Source organism: Mobula hypostoma, chromosome 1, assembly GCF_963921235.1.
Source record: "Mobula hypostoma chromosome 1, sMobHyp1.1, whole genome shotgun sequence".
Taxonomy (NCBI): domain Eukaryota; kingdom Metazoa; phylum Chordata; class Chondrichthyes; order Myliobatiformes; family Myliobatidae; genus Mobula; species Mobula hypostoma.
Genome location: NC_086097.1, coordinates 26,627,482 through 26,648,713, shown reverse-complemented (window position 1 = coordinate 26,648,713; position 21,232 = coordinate 26,627,482). Strand labels below are relative to the sequence as shown.

Sequence of the window (21,232 nt, the reverse complement as noted above, 5' to 3'; positions counted from 1 at the left end):
AACCATGGATGTGGTCTGCGTGGAGTTTGCCCCATGATAGGGTACGATTTCCCCGCTGCACCATTCCTTACGCAACCCTATCAGACCTTGGTTAGATCATTTGTGGAATATTGTGTTTAGTTTTAGTGACCTCATTATAGGAAGGATGTGGAAGCTTTAGGGAGGGTGCAGTGGAGGTTTACTGGGATGCTGCCTGGATTAGAGAGCATGTCTTATGAAGATAGTTTGAGTGAGCTAGGTCTGTTCTCTTTGGAGTGAAGGAGGATGAGAGGTGACTTGATAGAGGTGTACAAAATGGTAAGAGGCATAGATCAATTGGACAAGCAGAGACTTTTTTCACAACGCAGATGGGAATATAGCTAATTTCAGGGACATAATTTTAAGGTGATTGGAAGAAAGCATAGGACAAAGTCAGAGGTAATTTCTTTACAGAGAGAATTCCTACATGGATGCCCTGCCAGGGATGGTGGAGAAGGCACCATCCCTGGCAGGGCATTAAGAGCATTAAATTATAGAAACACTTTGATAGGCTCATGAATGATAAAAAAAAACGGAGGGCCTTGTGAGAAGAAAAAGTTAGATTGAATTGATCTTAGAGTAGGTTAAAAGGTTTGCACAACATGGTGGGCCGAAGGGACTGTAGTGTGCTGTATGTTCTATGTTTAATGCAAAGATATGCTGGTTAGTTAATTGGCTAGTGTAAACTTATCCCTTGTGTTGATAAATGATGAAGGAATTAAAGATGAGTTGATGAGTATGTGAGAGACCAAGGGAAATAAAGAGAGGATGAGTTAGTATTCTCTATAGGGAGCCTCTTCCTGTGTTGTAATATGTAAATTAAAAAAGAACACCTTTATGGTCCCCTCTTCTCCTCCATTAAATTTGGGTGTTCTGCATGACCTTCACGTGGTCTTTGATTTTGTTCTGGTATGGGTTCCTTTCTCTATAGTATATCCAGTACTATTACAACTTGTAATTGTGCTCGCTGTAAGTGTTCCAGCTACAGTTCTTGTATCACGAGAAGGCCTACCTCAGTGATCCAACATATTGTGCTGCCTCATACCGAAACTTCCCTCAAACTTCTCTTTCTGCTCCCAGTGCAGAGATTTCTGGCGAAATCTTTGATCAACAAGGGACTAATCCATTAAGTAATTGCCCATCTGGAGGAAAATTATGAAACAATGGGGGCAGAATCTGGCCTGTACTCACTGGAGTTTAGAAGAATGAGGAGTTCCCAGCCAAATCAGCATGGCGGTTGTTGTCAGATCTGGGCCTGGATGAAAGAAGCAAAAAACAAGCAGCTCGTAGGATGGGGGAAGAGGCAGAACGAGCCTCTTGCTGGATTTGGAGTAGGCGAGAGGAGGCGAGCTGGAAGCCAGGAACAGATGGGCAGTGATTTGGCCACCACTGCCGGCCCACCAACTGGAGAGTGTCGTGGTTAAGGGTCGAAACACTTGGTGAAGGTTGGGAACCACCTGATGACATCTGCTCCTGGCTGAAGGCTATGGTTACCTTATAAGGTAACTGGAGAATGCACCCTAACAGGTGTATGTAACAAGCAAGGAGGGCTTTCATTCAAACATATTGAATATTGAAAGGCCTAGATAGAGTGGTGTGGAGAGTATGTTTCCTACAGTGGGGGAGTCTAGGATCACAGGGCACAGTCTCAGAAAACAATGATGTGCCTTTGGAACAGTGATGAGAAGGAATTTCTTGAGCAAGAGGGTGGTGAATCTCTGAAATTCATTGCCACAGATGGCTGTGGAGGCCAAGTCATTGGCAAGTTTAAAGTTTAAAGTGGAGATTGATAGTATGGGCATCAAAGATTACAGGGAGAAGGCAGGAGGATTGGGGTTGAGAGGGATAATAGTAAATCAGTCATGATGGAATGGCAGAGAAAACTCAGTGGGCTGAGTGGCCTATTTCAGCTCCTCTAGGTTATAGTCTTATGCTGCACTGACATCCTCTGGTCTCAAACCCTCTGTTTCCATCACCCTTTCAATGTACTATTTGCTATTTGTTCCCTTGTATTAGGACTATGAGTAATGCTATAGGAAATCCTCTGGAACTTTATAACATGACATTTAATCTGAAGGGGATTCTACGACAGGTGTTGCCCTATTGTCTTTTTTTGTTTTGCAAGCTATAAGTTTCTGACCGCAAATGTATACATTTACCATGCAATAAAACTGCAGTACTTAAAATCTTTCAAGCTGTGAAATTAGAACCTGCCATCTGCCAGGCTTAAATTGGACGACTTTTTTGCAAGCTGAAGTTCTGATCGCCAATGCAGTAAGGACATGTACATTTGGTGTATTAATGCTGTATTGAACAATATATTTATTCTTTGAATTCCCTGCAGCAGTAAAGTGCTTCTTTAACATTAATGGAAACAGCATTACACCTATTTTGTAACTGACAATTTCAGGCATGTAATTCATGTTGATTTTGTTTTATTTAAAAAAAATCTCCGGTGACTGAAACCTCAGATTTCAGTCCTACTTTACTTTGAGTATTCCTCTCACAGACCTATGATTTTATTGCAAATAGACTTCATTGTACACACTTTAAACTTATAGTTTCTCAGTTGCAGACACTTAAATGAAAATTAAGATGAAGATTCTGTTACCAAGTCAATGGAATGCCAAAAGTACTGTTGGTCTATCTTAGCAGTCACCTCTTCCCTTTGAGAACTTATCCAAGTTTGTAGCTGGCTAGTGACACACTTTTTCTTTGATCTATGAAATTACATATTTTGTTTTAAAAATGAATGAAGATGATGTGACTCATAGATGGGTGAGCAGCTCAGAAGTGTCTTGAATAACACAAATTCTATAGGAACTCACCAAGTCAGGCAGCATCTGTAGAAGTGAATAAACAGTTGATGTCTTGGGCTGAGACCCTTCATCAGGACTGAAAAGAAAGCTGGCAGAATCCAGAATAACTTGCCCTGAGGAAATTCATACAGATGAACTAATGTCCTTGCAATCAATAGGAGAACTGCCTTGGCTCCCAGAATACATTAATATTAGTTGACCTACTGGACATGAAAGTTGACATTAGTAAAGGTTGCAATGTTTAAATAGGCTTAATCTTGAGGAATCTATACAAATATTGATTTGAGAAAAACAGCTGCTGATGTATTTAAGTACTCTCCTAGTTACAAGGATTTTGGCACAACTCTTGTCCTTGTTTTTACTGTTTCTATTTTAAACATAACTTGGACAGCAGATTATTATGATAAATTGACCTAAAAATTTAACCCATGTGTAAATTTGAAAGGATTTACCCCTTACCAGCTTAGCAGCTGATAAATATAAACTGAACATGTTAAATTATTACATCTTGAAGTCTACAGTAACAAAAGCCTTGATATTTTCTTAGGAATACAAAATATGTTTGATTTTTTTTCTCTTGGCAAACATCCTGCACAAGTTTAAGAGAAAAAAAAACAGGAGTATTTTAGAAGTGGAATGTGAATATTTTTATGTAAAATAAACTTACAATCAACTGTCAACCAAAGAAATTACTCATGTAGCATAATTCTTCCAATGTTTGTACACTTCTAATTATTCCCTCCTCCCCTTTAACATCTTCTGTATATGAAGAAAATTGACAAAGTGAACAGAGTAATCTACTTTGTTGGCTGCATGAGATGAACTTCTCAATTTCTTCCATTTTGTAGATTGATATTTGTAGTAACCCCTTAATTAACATTTGTGGCATATAGTTCCTGCATTTAAGTAGTCATTTCCTCAATAGTTCCTCTATAAACTACCAATTTGGATAGTTGTTTTTGTAATGCTTGCATTGGGGGTGTGGTTTACCTCAGCTTGCTTATCTCTCTGTTGCCAAACTGCAAAGCTTCATCAAGTAACACATATGAGACACCAAACTGCATGAATTCCTAGTACTCTCAAATGAGCTCTAAAAACTGTATGCCACTCTATCCTTTCTATCATGCTAGCTAGTTCTTGACTATAGATGTATTTTTGGCTTGTTGTGAAGTTGAGCAGGCTGAGTATTGTTCATTGTAAATTTATTATCAAAATGCTACTTTGAGATTCATTTTCTTGCAGGCATTTATAGAAGAACAGAGAAATACAATAGGATCAATGAAAAACTACAAACAAAGATTCATAAACAACACTAAAATAAATGAATAATACTGAGAACATGAGTTGTAGAATCCTTGAAAGTGAGTCCATGGATTGTGGAATCAGTTCAATGTTGAGATAAGTGAAGTTATCCCACTCCGGTTCAGGAGCCTGATTGTAGATGGTTAATACCTTTCCTTGAACCTGAAGTGTTCATGTACCTCCTTCCTGATGGCTGTAATAAGAAGAGAATATGGCATGGACAGTGGGGTGGGGGGAGGGGTCTCAATTATGGATGCTACTTTCTTGTGACAGTATTTCTTCTGGATGTGCAGTATCACGATGACTGTGGGATCTAGAGATAACAATAAGAGGAGTTGTTTTAAATCTCAACATTTTAGTCTGTTATATGGGATGCATCTAATTGCTGTCTGGTCCCCACTTTATCCAAGAAATGAACATCTGAAATTTACTGTAGCGTAATAGGTGATCAGCAGTGTATTGTTGGAGTTTTGATTTGTTGAATTTCTTTGTGGGAGTACTGAAGCATGAGTTTGCATGCAATTCAAAACCAAGGAATTACCCTCCACGTGTCCGTAATTCACCTCCTGGCCATCTGTTGATGTACACAAAATATACAAAGCACTTTTTCATTCCTGGTGTCCTTTGAGACAGATAGCTAGTGTTTTCTGGGTGAGTGCAATACCACATAAGGAGGTGGCTGCACCATTAGTGATGAACAATGGCATTCAATGCATGTGACAGTATGGATCTCCCAAATTTGGTAACTTTAGTTTGTTATCCAATTCTACTTATCCAAAACTTTGCATTGCTGGATAGACAGCATATGTGAAAATGAGAGAGAGTTAGAATTTCAGGTCAAAGATCCAGGGTCGGAACTGGGAAAGATAAGGTGGGGGAGGGATGGATAGGGCAATCGATATGGTAGGCCAGAGAAGTAGTTAGTAGATAGCATATGCTTTTCTAATATGACTTGCAACTAATAAGCTCAAGAGGAAAAAATGACGTAAAAATGGCCTGATGATGTGATAGAATGAATCAATGCGCATGCTGTGATGGAAAACTGGCTTTATTTACCAGCCCCCAGAGCAGACAAGGACATACAATGTATACCCCATACAATTGTATCTCCTTGTGCTATTACAAGTTCTACATTAATGCTTTATTTTAAAAACAAATGTTAAATGTGGACAGGAGATTCTGCAGTTGCTGGAAATCCAGAGTAACACAAACAAAATGCTGGAGGAACTTGGCAAGTCAGGCAGCATCTGAGAGGAATGAACAGTCAAACATTTTGAGCCGAGACCCTTCATCAGGACTGGAAAGGAAGGGGGAAGAAGGCAGAATAAAAAGGTGGAGGAAGGGAAGGAGTACAAACTGACAGGTTTCTCCTTAGATGCTGCCTGACCTTCTACATTCCTTCAGCATTTCCTGTATGTTATATGTGGAGTCATTGAATTGTCTCCAGGAGCTGTTCTCTCAGAGTGTGCAACATCCTGAGGGGCATAGATAGGGTGAATGCTCTCAGCCTTTTTTCCCAGGGTTTGAGAATCTAGAAATTGAGGGTACAAGTTTAAGGTGAGAGGGGAAAATTTTATTGAGAACCTGAGGGGTAACTTTTTCATCCAGAGAATGGTACATGTATGGAGTGAGCTGCCAATGGAAGTGGTTGAGGCAGGTACATTAACAACTTTTAAAAAGCATTCGGACGGGTGTAAGTTCAGAGAGCTATGGGCCAAACGCCAGAAACTAGAACAAACTAAGATGGGTATTTTGGTTGGCATGGACGAGTTGGGTCGAAGGGCCTGTTTCCGTAGTATATGACTTTATAACGCGACTCCTTATTTTATTTCTGTTACTGAAAAAGATCCTGCGAGGAGTTAGCGGGCACTATGTCACCGTCATAGTGTGCAGTCGGAGTGCGTCGGAGAGCATTAGGACCCAGAGGACGTCCCTCCTTTCCCGTGCGGTGCGATGAGTTGGAAAAGGACAGAAAGGAATCGGGGAGACATCAGCGTGCGGGTGCGATTCTTACACTGGTTGGAATTTTATTTGAGCAGCTCCGAAAGGATTAAAATATATCAACACGGAAGCAGACCAGAAATGCAAGGATTACCTGGAGGAATATGAAATGGAAATGGTTATTTCGTAGCCAGGGCGGATGCGGAATGCACTAAACAGAGGAGGGAGCACGCCGAGTTCGGGATTAAAAAGGTTACTAAATCAGCATCTCAGTCGAGGTTTTAATCTTTGCTCGCCAGCTCTAATTGCATTATGTTCGCAGGCGCTTGGGCTATACGTTTGCCGCCGCCGGGGTTTTATTGCTGCAGTGCACGATTTTAATTCTACACATACCTGAATGATGCTTTGAGAATATTTCAACGGCCAGATCCGATCTATCAAAAAGCTCCGCCAATGTTACAGCGTTTGCTGCACTGTTTATCTTTTTTGTTGGCGACCCTGCGCTGCACACAGGGCGGCAGATCGGCGTTAGTGTGCAAATCTGGCATTTTTTTTCGTAATCGCGTGCCTGGAAAAAAAATCCGTAAGGGACGGGCTATTCCGTTGTTCCCTGTGGCGATTGTCATTTATTATGTGATTCCAGTTCATTGAAACTAGAAATCTGAGCAATAGCGATTCCAATTTATTATTCTCACTTGCTGAATTGCATTTATTAAATAACGGCGTACTCTTCGTTTGTGACTCTTCCTTGTCACAGTTTAGCCCTTTTGGAATGAAGCTGTTCACTTTCATTTTCATAATTACAACACACTACCCCGCGTTTGAGCTGAAGGCTGTCTGTTTGAGTCGGCGCATTTTAAATGCCTGAAGTTCGCCGATCACGGCTAATCACGATACAGTAGATAGGTTATGTTGGTGGTTGATGTTGAAGATTAAAATATGTAAAGACGGTGACTGCGTGGTTTGCTCCAGATAATGATTTTCATTTATGACGGATGGATGTTTTGCATGTCCTCACGTGTATTTATAAACCGAAGGGAGCTGCTACCTTTTAAGTGAAGTAGTCTCTAAACTTTAATGCCTCAGGTAGTTGTTGCCCTCCGGCCGCTTTTTCCTCATTCTCCCAATGCTGCATTATTTACTTTGTAAATTCTGGATAGTTTCTTAAGTTTTTAAGAGTCACAGAACTGCACAGCACAGAAACAGGCCCTTCGATCCGCCACGTCTATGCCGACCCTTTTTGTTCACATTCATGAATTCTATTTGCCTACATTACACCTGGCTCCTATGCATTGTCCACTTTAACGCCAATCTACTATGTTTTAAATAGTTAATTGTATTTGATCATCAGTTCTTCTGGCAATAAGTTTCAGATATCCAGCACTTTGCATTATTTTTTTTAAAAAAGATCTGTCCTCAAATAGTCTTTAAACATTCTTCCTCTCACCGTAAACCTGTGCTTTCTTGTTTTTGATAATCTTACCTTGGGAAAAGTGATTCAGTCTATCCACCTTATCTATTGCCTTGCATAACTTAATCTAGATGGATCAGGTCACCCCTCAGCCTCTTTCAGTACAAGGAAAACAAGTCAAGCCTATGCAGTCTGTCCCTGTGACAAAGGTGCCACAATCCAAGAGACATGCTGGTGAATTGAATCTCCTCCTCACTCACTTCAGCACAGCCAGATCCTACCTATAGAGTGGCAACTAGGACTGCACACAACACTCCTAATATGGTGATTTGTGATGTTTAAACACAATCTCCCAACTTTCATATTCTATGCTTCCATATGCTTCCTCCACCATCCTACAGTCTCTAACTATGTTGCCACTTTCAGGAAACGTAGGACATAGACCATTAGAGGTCCTTCAGTCCATAATGTTCTAAAATCAAACTAACCCTCCCTTCTCACATAATTCTCCATTTTCCTTTCATCCATGCAAAACAATGAACCTTACCTTGAAAATCCCTTTGATCGTAAACATTCTTTAGGCTACAATCATTTATAGTATATATCCCTATTTAACCTACCAAAATGCATAACCTCACCCTTGTTGGGATTAAGTTCCAGTTGTGGTCTCAATTCCATTTACTAATGCTCTGCCCTACTTGATCCAGACAACCTTTGTCGCTATCAACAACATCACAAACCTCTTGTCATCCACCAGTTTATTGATCATTGCTCTTGTTAACAAAAAACAACGCAAAATATCCTTTAAATTTAAATTTGTAATTTGGATTTGTCTTGATGATTCAGATTGATTCCAAATATCAAAATCTAGTGACTTTACTGGATTCTAAATATCTTTGGTTGAAAGAGTGCAGAGAAGGTTTACAAGGATGTTGCCAGGACTTAAGAAACTCAGTTACAGAGAAAGGTTGAGTAGGTTAGGACTTTATTCCCTGGAGCGTAGAAGAATGAGGGGAGATTTGATGGAGGTATATAAAATTATGATGGGTATAGATAGAGTGAATGCAAGCAGGCTTTTTCCACTGAGGCAAGGGGAGAAAAAAACCAGAGGACATGGGTTAAGGATGAAGGGGGAAAAGTTTAAAGGGAACATTGCGGGGGCTTCTTCACACACACAGTGGTGGGAGTGTGGAATGAGCTGCCAGATGAGGTGGTAAATGCGGGTTCTTTTTTAACATTTAAGAATAAATTGGACAGATACATGGATGGGAGGTGTATGGAGGGATATGGTCCGCGTGCAGGTCAGTGGGACTGGGCAGAAAATAGTTCGGCACAGCCAAGAAGGGCCAAAAGGCCTGCTTCTGTGCTGTAGTTTTTCTATGGTTTCTATGTGAGGATTTCTGTTTGCATTTTGGACAAGGTGTGGTCCTCAGGTGAACAGTTGAATGACTGTTTATTGGTGCTAAATTCACTGTCACAGTATAGTGTATAATTGAAATATATGACTCTATTATGCCGACTGCTATTATAACATGTAGACTTAAATAAATATGCTTGACCCCAAGATTCATGTAATCTTTTTGTTTCTCACTATTTAAGACGTATGGAAGTACAGTTTTAAATCTTACTACCCTACTGCAGATTACAGAATTTTACAAACCTGAAATAAATGATACATGATCACTGCTTCTTTATTTCTCTTGCATTCTGTGGAATAATTTTCAACCGAGTCCACTTGCAATATGGCCTTATTCACTTTTGCACAGGATTCTGTTTGAAACAATGTTTATTCCCTTCCTGGCTGACTTCCTGAGTCCCTCCAAAATTTCAAACATGAGAAAATCTGCAGATACTGGAAATTCAAGCAACCCACACAAAATGATGCTGCCTGGCCTGCTGCATTCCACCAGCATTTTGTGTGTGTTGCTTCTCTCCAAAATTTTGTGTGTTTTGAAACAATGTAGCTGTTTCATATACTTGGAGTTTTTCTTGGACCATCCTATGTCACTTTGTATATTCACGGCTACAGTTATATTCTGTGTCCAGTTATATTAATTTCCATATCTACATGAATACTTGTGTTTGCTCTTTGTGAGATTTTTCCCCCCTCAAAGTATGAGGGTAGGAAAAAAAATGGTGTTTTTCTTGACGTAGTAAAATGCCAGCATAGTAACTAACTCACAGTGATGAGCTATGTGTTTCTGGATTAAATTTCTCATTTTTAGTTTAAGAGAGTAAAACAATATCTCAATTTTATCTTTTCCATTTTTTGCACACTTGAAGACTGAAAGCTCTGTGTATCTATGTTGGATCATTCTGGGGGAAGTGCCAGGTGGAGGTATGATGCTTCCATGGCAACCAACTATTCTGAGGGGACCTTGTTTTCCCCCCTTAAGAGAGAAGCACAAATCTATAAAATAGATCCAGCATATACCTTTCTGCATCTTTTCGAGCTGGATCATGCATACATATTTTTGTGATCATTGAATATAGAACAGGCAATTTGGTCCAAATGTCTGTATCAAACATGATGCCAAATTAAATTGTGCATCCTTCTGCACATGATCCATATCTCTCCATTCCCTGCATGTTCATATGCCTGTTTAACAGCCTGTTAAACACCATTGTTGTGCCTGAATCCACCATTACTTCTGGAAACACATTCCAGGCACCTATCATTCTCCGTAAAGAAAAAGTCCCCCTCACATTTCCTTTAAGCTTTTCCTCCACTCACTTTAAATATATGTTTTCCAGTTTTTGACATTCCTATCCTGAGAGAAAAAAAAAAGATTCTGGCTGACTTCCTAACTAGTTGAGGCTTCGTAAGGCATTAGTTGGAATGTACTTGAGAGTATTGTGACTAGTTTTAGGCCCCTTTTCGAAGAAAGGACTGCTGGTATTGAAGAAGGATCCCAGGAATGAAAGGGTTGATGTATGAGGAGTGTTTGATGGCTCTGGACCTGTACTCACTGGAGTTTAGGAGAATGGGGGGTGGGAGGAATCTCATTGAAACCTATCAAATATTGAAAGGCCTAGATAGAGTGGACATGAAGAGGATGTTTTCTACAGTGGGGGAGTCTAGAATGAGAGGCAGCGGCCTCAGAATACAAGGACGTGCCTTTAGAACAGTGATGAAGAGGATTTTTTTTTGCCAGAAGGTGGTGAATCTTTGGAATTTATTGCCATGGATGCTTATGGATGCCAAGTCAATGGGTATATTTGAAACAGAGGTTGATTGTTTCTTGATTAATAAGTATGTCGGAGGTTATGAAGAGAAGGCAAGAGAATGGGGCTGAGAGGGAAATAAATCAGCCATGATGGAATGGTGGAGCAGATTCAATGGGCCAAATGGTGGAATTCTGCTCCTATGTCTTATGGTCTTATAGATGAGCAGATTTGGCAGACATTGTGGGGGTGATCATCCACTAAAATGTAGTATCCCTCAAAGCAAAGAATAAAAGCAGTAAGGTGCTGGAGTTAATGTGCACTTTTTATTTACAGTACTGTGGCTGAAATGGAAAGATTATCTTCTATGAAAAATGTATGTGGAAGTTATTTTATGTTTAATAATGACTTTTTTCCTCATATTGCCACATATTGAAACAAAGCTGATGCGCTGAGTTCTATTCAGAACATTTCTGAACAATGAAGGAATAAAGATTCTAAGAAGTTGGAATAGTTTTGACTGTAATGTTTCAAAGCACAAAGTTGAGGTTGACCCAATTATGAATTCAATGCCCTTTCCATAAATCTAGATAATTCATGAAAGCTAGTGGTTATTATCCATTTTGTAGCAATACTCTTTGTGCATTTTGTTCAACAAATGCTTACATCATTCTTGCAGTCTTGAATTTCTGTTTCTGCTTCACGTCAAACACAAAGTGCTCTCTGCATAGTTCATCTTGATGGTATTAAATCAGGTTTATTATTTTATTTTTACTTATTTATTTAGAGGTACAGCATGGATCAGGCCCTTCTGCCTTACTGAGCAGTATCACCTATCAACCCACCTATTTAACCCTTACCTAATCACAGGACAATTTACAATGACCAGTTACGTTATCAATGGAATACTCTCAGTAGCCACTTTATTTGGTACAGGATTGACTTAATAAATTGGACTTTTGCTTTATGTTCGTTTCTGCTGCTGCAGTCTATCCACTTCAAGGTTTGACATGTTGTGCGAACAGAGATAATCTGTTGCACACCACTGTTGTAATGTCTGGTTATTTGAGTTACTGTCGCCAGTTTGAACAAGTCTCGCGATTCTCCTCTGACCTCTGTCAATATTCAGCCATTCATGTGGCAGCAACTCAGTGCATAAAAGCACGCAGGAATGGTCAAGAGGTTCAGTTGTTCAGACTAAATGTCAGGATAGAGAAGAAATGTGATCTGAGTGACTTTGATCATGGAATGATTATTGGTGCCAGACAGGATGGTTTGAGTTTCTCAGAAACTGCTGATCTCCTGGGATTTTCATGCGCAATGGTCTCTAGAACTTATAGAAAATGGTGCACCCCCCAAAAAAAAAATCCAGCAAACGGCATTTTGTGGGCAAAAGCACCTTGTGAATGAGAATTGCTGCTATTTGCATGACAGGATATTCCCTTTATTTTTATATTTCTCCTTGGGAGAATAAATATGAAGATAAAGGGAATAGCCTGTCATGAAAACTGGTCGAAAACAAATCAATTGTTTTGAATAAAACAATTCATTTCATCAAAATTATCTTTTTCTAGAATAGAATCTGACAAGAGGATGGGATGAGATTTTAGGGGTTTTCTGTTTGGAGTGAAGGAAGGTGAAAGGTGACTGATAGAGGTGTACAAGATGATAAGAGGCATAGATCGAGTGGACAGCCAGAGACCTTTTCCCAGGGTGGAAAAGGATAATACAAGGGGGCATAATTTTAAGGTGATTGGAGGGCAGTCTCGCGGGAATGTCAGAGGTAATATTTTATGCAGGGAGTTCTCAGTGTGAGGAGCACCCTTCCATGGTGGAAGTAGAGATAGACACATTAGGAGCATTTAAAAAATTCTTAGATAGGTATATTTAAAGTTAAAGTCTGTCCCGAGCCTTGTGGCCCATCAGGCCGGTGCTTATGCCGCTTTCTGTGACGTGAAGCAACTGAGAGTACAAGACTGCCCCCCCCCCCCCGCCGATAGGACGCCAGTCTATTGCGAGGTTAACCCCCAGCATTTGCTGGTACCCATTTTCAGCTGGGTGGACTGGAGCAGTGTGTGGTTAAGTGCCTTGCTGAAAGACACAACGCGCTGCCTTGGCCGAGACTCGAACCCATGACCTTCAGATTGTGAGCCCAACGCCCTAACCACTTGGCCACGCGCCACACAAATAGGTATATGGATGCTAGAAAAATGGGGGCCATGTAAGAGAGAAGGGTTAGATTGATCGCAGAGTAGATTTAAAGGTTGGCACAACATAATTGGCCTAAGGGCCTGTACTGTGCTGTAATGTTCTATGTCTATAAACATCTTTTCTTGTTACCCTTCAGAAGGTAACTTGCATGTTGCAGTAGATTTTCTAATGGCTGTTCTTAAAATCTATACATTATTGATGTTATACTGTATCAAGGTTAATATTCAATTCACAAATGACATTGAATCTTGGTAATTTTGTCTGATTTATAAATATTTTAAAAAATCCTCAACTGCTATTTTAGAAAAAACAAATTTAGTGCTGTGATCAGTGCAATGAATGAGTAAATCTTATAATGATGACTGTTAAATGACTTCTAAGTTTCTGGGGCCATGTTAGTAAGAGGGATTGATCCTGGATGTCAAAATGTTCTAGTGAAGAAAGTTAAGCAGCTTATCTAAATATATTGGAGTTCAGAAGTGTGGGGAGCATTGCGTCTAAGGTTCTGAAAAGACAGTGCTGAGAGGTTGTTTCACCTGGATGGGATGTTTGGAATCAGGAGGCACAGTCTCAAGGTCTGAGCAATTATGACTGAGGTAAGAGATTTCTTCACTTAGTGTTGCAAGTCTTGAAAGTTTTCAGAGGGCCGTAGATGCTCAGGCTTGGCTTCTGTTCAAGGTTGAGACTGATAGATTTGTGGACACTAAGGAAATCTAAGGAAATGGAAATTCACCGGAAACCTGGGCAAGGTTGCTGTTAAGTGGCACAATTGGATCTGCGACTGAATGGCCTGGTCTTAATGATCTAAGTGGATGGAACAATCATCTTAATTATCAAAGGGGGAAGTGATTAAAAATATTCAATTTCTCTCCGGTTTGTAATTATACTTTACATTATGAGGTCTTTAAAGTAACCCAAAGACATCTTCAAGAAGTAATTTGCAGGATGACTTTCAGGTCTTCAGATTATCTCGGAAGTGCTCCACTGCCAGTGAATTACTTATGAAGTACACCGTGTTGTGTAAGTAAATACAGTAGTCAGACTGTAACAAGGCAAGGTGCCACAGCCTGGAAATTAGATTAACTGCAAGTCTATGTGTTGTTAGTTTAATGAAAGTAAATAATGTATGAAAAACATGCACGCTTAGCCCACTGCTCCACTCCCTCCACACCCACGACTGTATGGCTAGGCACAGCTCAAACACCATGTATATAAATCTGTCAATGACACAACTACTGTCGGCAGAATTTCAGATAGCAATGCGGATGTATTCAGGAGTGACTTAGATCAGCTGGTTGAGTATTGTCACAATAACAACCTTGTACACAACATCAGTAAGACCAAGGAATTGATTGTGGACTTCAGGAAGGGGAAGTTTAGGGACCACACACCAGTCCTCATCGAGAGATCGGTAGTGGAAAAGGTGAACAGTTTCAAGTTCCTGGGTATCTCTGAACCCAAGATATTGATGCAATCCCAAAGAAGGCACAGCAGTGGCTATATTTCATTTGGAGTTTGAGGAGACTTGGTGTGACACCAAAAACTCTTGCAGATTTCTTCATATGTACATACCATGGAGAGTATTCTAACTGGTTGCATCATCATCTAGTATGGAGAGGCTACTGCACTGGATTGGAAAAAGCTACAGAAATTTGTAAACTTAGCCAGCTCCATTGTTGGCACAAAGAGTCCTTCCAGTTGTGGCAACACTTCTCCTGCAAATCTTTGTGGTCATATAGTATATCCGGTGCTTCTGATGTGGTCTCTACTATATTAATAATTAGGATCTAGTAGTTACTAACTAGCTCCATCTTTTCTCATTTAATGGATTAGAAAAGCTTCTGGCTAATATTCAATAATTTCACGTGCTTGCAATTTTTGGATTGGATAAGTGGAACGAATTAAATAAATTAATTAAAACTAAACATTTGATGTCTAGGAGAGATGGTGGTTAAAATAAAATGTATTCTGTTGTCACACTGGCATTGATTGTGAAAGAATTCCACAATATATGAGTATTTATTTTCTCCATGGGCTACTTTAAGAATTGATGTATTTAAAAATAAAATAATGCATGACAGCTTGGAGAATTTTCGGTAAATCTTGAAAAGATTTTGAAATATTTGCCATGTTGGTGAGTTTAGTCACACCATTCATTTGTATACCCTGCTCTTCTGCCTCGTCCCATTGACCTGCACCTGGACTGTAGCCCAACCTCCATACCTGTCCCAGCTATGTATTTTTCCAAACTTCTCTTAAGTGTTGCAGTCAAACACCTGCTGGCAACTTGTTCCACACTTTCACCTCCCTCTGAGTGAAGAAGTTTGCTCTCAAGTTCCTGTTTGTACTTGATTGTGGCCTTTAGTCAGAACATAGAACATTACAGCACGGTATAGGCCCTTTGGCCCGCAATGGTTGTGTCAGCTTTTTAACCAATTCCAAGATCAGTCTGACCCTTTCATCTTACATAGCCCTCCATTTTTCTTATATCAATTTGCCTATCTGAGAGTTTCTTACGTGCCCCTACTATATCTGCATCTAACACCATCCCTGGCAAGTGTTCCACACAGTGTGTGGGGGGGAAAAAAAACTTATTCTGACATTCTCCCTATACTTTCCTCCAATTACCTTAAAATTATGCCCTGTCATATTTGTCATTTCCATCCAGGGGAAAAGGTCTCTGTCTGCCACTCTGTCTATGCCTCTTATTATCTTGTACACCGTTATCAAGTCACTTCTCAGTCTCCTTTGTTGCTAAGAGAAAAGCTCTAGCAACAGACCTTCTCTTGCACCCCAGTGCATCTGTAGATGTGAACTTCCCACTATTCAGGACATTTACAAAGACAAGTGTGTAAGAAGGGCCCAAAGGATCATTGGGGACTCGAGTCAACCCAACCACAACTGTTCCAGCTGCTACCATCCAGGAAACGGTACCGCAGCATAAAAGCCAGGACCAACAGGCTCCGGGATAGCTTTTTCCACCAGGCCATCAGACTGCTTAACTCACGCTGATACAACTGTATTTCTATGTTTTATTGACTATCCTGTTGTACATAGTATTTATTATAAATTGCTATAAATTGCGCAATTAGATGGAGATGTAGCGAAAAGATTTTTACTCCTCATGTATATGAAGGATGTAGGTAATAAAATTAATTCAATCCCTGGCAGGGTGTTCCATGTGTAAAAAAAACATGTGCGCGCGTGTGCGCGCACACACACACACACACACACACACACACTTATTTCTGACATTGCCCTCATACTTTCTTCCAGTCACTTTAAAATTGTGCCTCCCGTTTCCGCCCTGGGAAAAAGTCTCTGGCTGTCCCCTCGATCTGTGCCCCATATCTTGGACAGTTGTGATGTGCACTGCTTGCATGGGATGTAATTGAGACATGATGCTCAGCTGCTCCAACTCTTCTCCCCCCTTTGTGACAAAGCCCTCTATTAGAAACATTGAAATCCACATGCTGTTCCTTGCCATCTGCAATAGCATGGAATGCAGAAACACTGTTAGGAGTACTTACTGGCACTTTTGACTTAATAACCATTTCCTCCTACTCTGTGATCCATTTGAGTCCATGAAACAGAACATTATGTCTGGATTGTATTGAATTCTATGCAAAGATTGATAGTCTGATCTCTAAATGTAGTTTGTTTCATTACTGGAGTTTAAACCGTGCCCTCTTGTGGATGGATACTTTTGTCAAGAGACTAGTGTGGTTAGAAAAGACGTATTCAGATTCGCTCATTTATGCTGGCACAGGAAGTTCAGGGTGTCCAATAACTAGACAGAGGCACCGTTGCCATAGAGATTAAGATAAGACACCCACCTTCTTAAAAAGGATATCTGTATTTCTGGTCAGATGCATAAAGCCCTAGGCTTTGCTTGCTTTCTCATGTCATCTGTTGAAACCCGAGTATGTGCCTGTCAAATGAAGGTCATATATTCAATTGCTGACACGGTAGCATAACTTCATAGTCGGCAAGGTTTTTTTATTCTCCTTAAGGAGACTGTTGTCTTGTTAAATTTAGTAAAAGAGAAAAAATTACTTTGTTTGCTCCCAGTGATAAGTTAGCAGCAACGCTGTAGAAAATAAATTGATTTAAATGTAAAACTTGCTGTAAGCGTCATAATTCTAGGCAATGCCCTTTCTGTGCCTGTCTTCTCTGTGCTTTGCGCCTAACAGTTTGTCTTCTCTGCATGAGTGCACTGCAGCCCGTCGACCCAAAAACATTAGTTGATTTTGCCTTCTTGTCTGAAACCTGCAGATTAAGGTTCTTTCATGAGAGAGTAAGACTGATGTCCTAGCTTTTTTTTCATTACTGTGTAATTAGTTGAATGGTGGGCTGCAAAAAGGCAGCATGCATTCAAATTAAATTTAAGTCGAAGTCAATGTAAATTTATTATCAAATTTATTGTAACCATATACTACCCTGAGATTCATTTTCTTGCAGGTAATCACAGCAAAATTTAAAAAATACAATCGAATTTATGAAAAAAAACTGCCAAACAACAAATGAAGAGAAGACAAATTGTACAAATTTAAAATAAAATAATTCCTTATTTTAAAATTACCGCCATAAAAATAGTTGTCTAACTTAGCAAGGATTTTTGGAAATTTTTTTTTTGGAAAATCTTTTAACCTTGATGTGAAAAAAGGCACAAATAAGTCTTACAACAGCATGTGTATGTTCAAGGATTTCCTGTTCGAGGGAACTGTGCTTTATCTGAGGGAAGGTCCGTTGACAGGAAATGTGTCAGTCACTTGTTTTCTTATACTGAAGGAAGTGAAAAGGATTCGATGATTTGCCGACTGTATGCAGTTGCCTCTGTTCTCAAAGGTTTTTAAAAGAAAAAAAAATTGTTTATTTACAACTGTTTAATGCCTGTCATGAGCTTTGATCTGCACATCTGACCCTGGAGCTCAGGGAAACTGAAGAAAGTGATGCCGTTTTTTAAATAGGTATTGAACTTGCAAATATTTCAGTATCTTCAAACTGAAAGTACGTTGAACTCTGGTATCAGATGTCCTTTTCTGTATGAGCTTTTATATCTGAAAAATGATAGTATAACCTGTGGTGGAGCAACAGTGGAAGAAGTTTTGGGCATAGTAGTTTGCACATTGTTTTATGTGAGTGGGAAAGCATTTAAGTGCACCCTCCAGTTCTAAACTGCTTCAGTCAGTTGTCCACACAGCAGCCATATGTTGAAATAATTGCTTGAGAAATGCTTTGTGGTTTATGTATGCAGTTTATGCCTCATCATAGGCCTCAGCTATTCAGGACGTTCTTTTTCAAAAAGTGACACTTTTATGAATGTGCTTTACAGTTAATTAAGCAGTGTTAAGAATATCAATGGGTTTAAACTAGCCTTCCTTCTTATTTCATGGTTTGTAAACATACTTACTTGAAAGCAAGAACTATGTTTATATGAATCAGAATCAGGTTTAACATTACTGACATATGCTGTGAAATTTATTGTTTTGTGTTAACAGTAAAATACCATACATAAAAATACTATAAATTACAAAATATAATAATTAAGTAGTGTAAAAAGGGAGCAAAAATAGTGATATGGTGTTCCTGGTTTCAATGTCTGTTCAGAAATCTGATGGTGTAGGAAAAGAAGCTGTTGACTGTGGTCTTCAGGCTCTGTACTTCCTCCCTGATGGTAGCAATGAGAAGGGAGCGTGTCCTGGGTGGTATGAAATGGTGCAGAGCTTAAGGACTCATCTTTATACCCATGGTATTGCTTACTCAGTGTGTTATCTCAAATTGCAACTTTGCTTCAGTCAATCAAGTGACAATAAACATTTCAATAAAATAACTGGAGGACAGGTAATCTCTAATTAGATCGCTAATCTTTAATTGTTGAGTCTCAGCAAAGGGCAGTGTACTACTAACTTTCATTGTATGGTAAACTTAGAAGAAGAAAAGAAAAATATAAAACTTAAAATGATGGATTGTAAATGTGAGATGTTCTTGAGTGACTGGAAGGACAGTGAAGTTTCATAATTCACCTTGCAATGCTTAAATTTTTGATTTTTATTTTGAAGTGGTCATTGGCTTGTATTATGTCATTCACTTTAGTACCTAATTTTGAGTGTGTGGTCATTTGCAGTAAATCTGTTGTAAAATTAGAGTACAAATATGTTGAACTATTGTTTGGTCCATCATATATTTTCATTTCCTACTACGTTTGTATTTAAAGCATATTTTTATCTACTTTTTTTTTGCTCTATCTGAATCTGAATCAGGTCTGATTTGAATCTGAATCTATTGTTTCCACACCATTTTAATTGCTTGGTTAGACTGATGTGTTTGGTTTTAAATATTCCTCCAGATCATGTCACTTAGCTGGCAAGTGTTACTTGATCAAAGAACAATATCAGGAATGCTGGCTAACATTCAAACATGGATCAGAAAAGTATTTATGTCAGATGGGTATTTACACACGTCTTAAATTCTTATCATTCACCTAGGGAAAGCATGTATCAAATGACATTGTAGAGTGATTACTTTTCACAGTAGATAAGTATAATTAACTTCATGCCTTTATAAAACAAATTGTTTTATATTTTATGATACCAGATCCAAATGATATTTCTTGATCCTTGTGTCAGCTGTCACTTTCTTGCTTTAGAGTCAGCAGATTGTGCCTGAAAGTTCCTCCAGAGATTTGACAGATCAATACAATAGCTACGGTACATTGCAATGTCAGATATGTTGAACTGAGATCCGATCTAAGCCACAAGACCATAAGAAGTAGGGGCAAAATTAGGCCATTTGACCCATTGAGTGTGCTCCACCAATCCATCATGGCTGATTTATTATCCCTCTCAAATCTATTTTCCTGTCTTCTCCCCATGGCCTTTGTCACCCTTACCAAGAAGCTGTCAACTTCTGTTTTAAATATACTGTACCCAGTGACCTGGCCTCAATAGCTGTCTGTGACAATGAATTCCACAGATTCACCACCATTTGGCTAAAGAAATTCCTCTTCAACTCTGTTCTAAAAGGGTGTCCTTGTATTCTGAAATTGTAAGCTCTGGTCCTAGACACCCCTACTATAGGAAGCACCCTTTCCACGGCCACTCTATCCAGGCCTTTCAGTATTCAGTAACTTTCAATGAGGTCCTTCCTCATTCTTCTAAACTCTCGTGACTACAGGCCCAGAGCCTTCAAATGCTCCTCATATGTTAATCCTTTTATTCCTGGGGGCATTCTCAGGAACCTCCTCTGGACCCTCTCTAATGCTAGCTTTCTTAGAAGAGGCCCAAAGCTGCTCACAATATTCCATGTGTGGTCTGATTAGTGTCTTTATAAAGAATCAGCATTACATCCTTGCAACCTTACATGTACGGTGTTAGACATTCTCAAATATCATCATGGTGCTATTTTGAAGTTAAACTTGGGATCTATTCCCAGTTAACCTGGCTGAAAATGTTCCATCAATCGACAGTTCCTTATACTTGTTATCTGCTTGTCACCCCATGGGCATTTGTGAGATGTTTTATGCTCATTGGCTTCATCACAACAAAATCATTCAAACCCAATGGAAAGATAAGTGAATTAACATCATTATCCTCTCCCAAGATGACATTCATAGAGCAAAGTCCTTTGGCCCATGATGTTGTTGCAAACCTTTAACCTATTCAAAGATCAATTTAACCTTCTCTCCTACATAGCTCTCTGTTTTTGTATCATCTGTGTGCCTATCTAAGTGTTTCTTCAATGCCTCTACCACCACCTCTAGCAATATTCTTTAACATTGATGTCTTAACTACATTCAATCCATGCTGTTGGACATACTATGTAGTTTTGCATACTTGACACTAGGTTCTTGGAACAGACCAACTGTTCATAACTGAAGAATAAAAGTTTCAAAGATGTTCTTGAAGCTCTCTCCCATGACTGGTCCAAGTGCTGAAGGTGCATTGGTATTGAGAATTTCTGTTCCATACATCATGTTGCAAATTACCTATCTGCCTACCTTGTTGGCCATCAACTGTCTCAGCATTGAAAGTGTCTTTCCTTTCTGAATATTTAATCACATTCCTATCTTCCCATGTATAAAGTAAAAATGAGGTTAGTGTAATTATTTTTGAATTGTACTTCATAATCCTGCAATCTTCCTGGTGGCCACCCATTTCAGTTCGACTTTTTTTTAAGATTATGAAGACACGCAATCCTCTTTTATTGTTAGTTAGTAATGCATGCATTAAGAAATGATACAATATTACCTCTGGTGTGATATCACAAAACACAGGACAGACCAAGACTGAAAGAACTAACGAAACCACATAATTATATAGTTATAGCAGTGCAACAATAGCATAATTTGATGAAGAAGTCCATG

General features: G+C 39.3%; 1 protein-coding gene and 1 long non-coding RNA gene across 8 annotated transcripts in view; one reads left to right on the top strand and one right to left on the bottom strand.

Moving 5' to 3' along the window:
• The window catches only part of LOC134344895 (uncharacterized), a 145,081-nt gene extending 135,620 nt beyond the window's left edge, over positions 1-9,461 (bottom strand). Inside the window, exons 1-2 of the long non-coding RNA XR_010017554.1 lie at positions 6,474-9,461; positions 2,847-4,452 (exon numbers count right to left, since the gene is read on the bottom strand). This is a non-coding gene — a long non-coding RNA (uncharacterized LOC134344895). The remainder of the gene's footprint in view (positions 1-2,846; positions 4,453-6,473) is intronic.
• Positions 1-21,232, top strand: part of foxn3 (forkhead box N3) — a 408,734-nt gene that overhangs the window by 13,503 nt on the left and 373,999 nt on the right. For 2 of the 7 annotated variants that reach the window (XM_063044991.1, XM_063044933.1), the window contains exon 2: positions 5,986-6,332. The exons of 2 other annotated variants lie outside the window; for them this stretch is intronic. The gene's annotated coding sequence lies outside the window, so the exon portion shown is untranslated. Of the gene's footprint in view, positions 1-5,985; positions 6,333-15,913; positions 17,878-21,232 lie in introns of those variants that run through there. 3 more of the 7 variants (XM_063044954.1, XM_063044967.1, XM_063044958.1) reach the window with 3 other exon arrangements.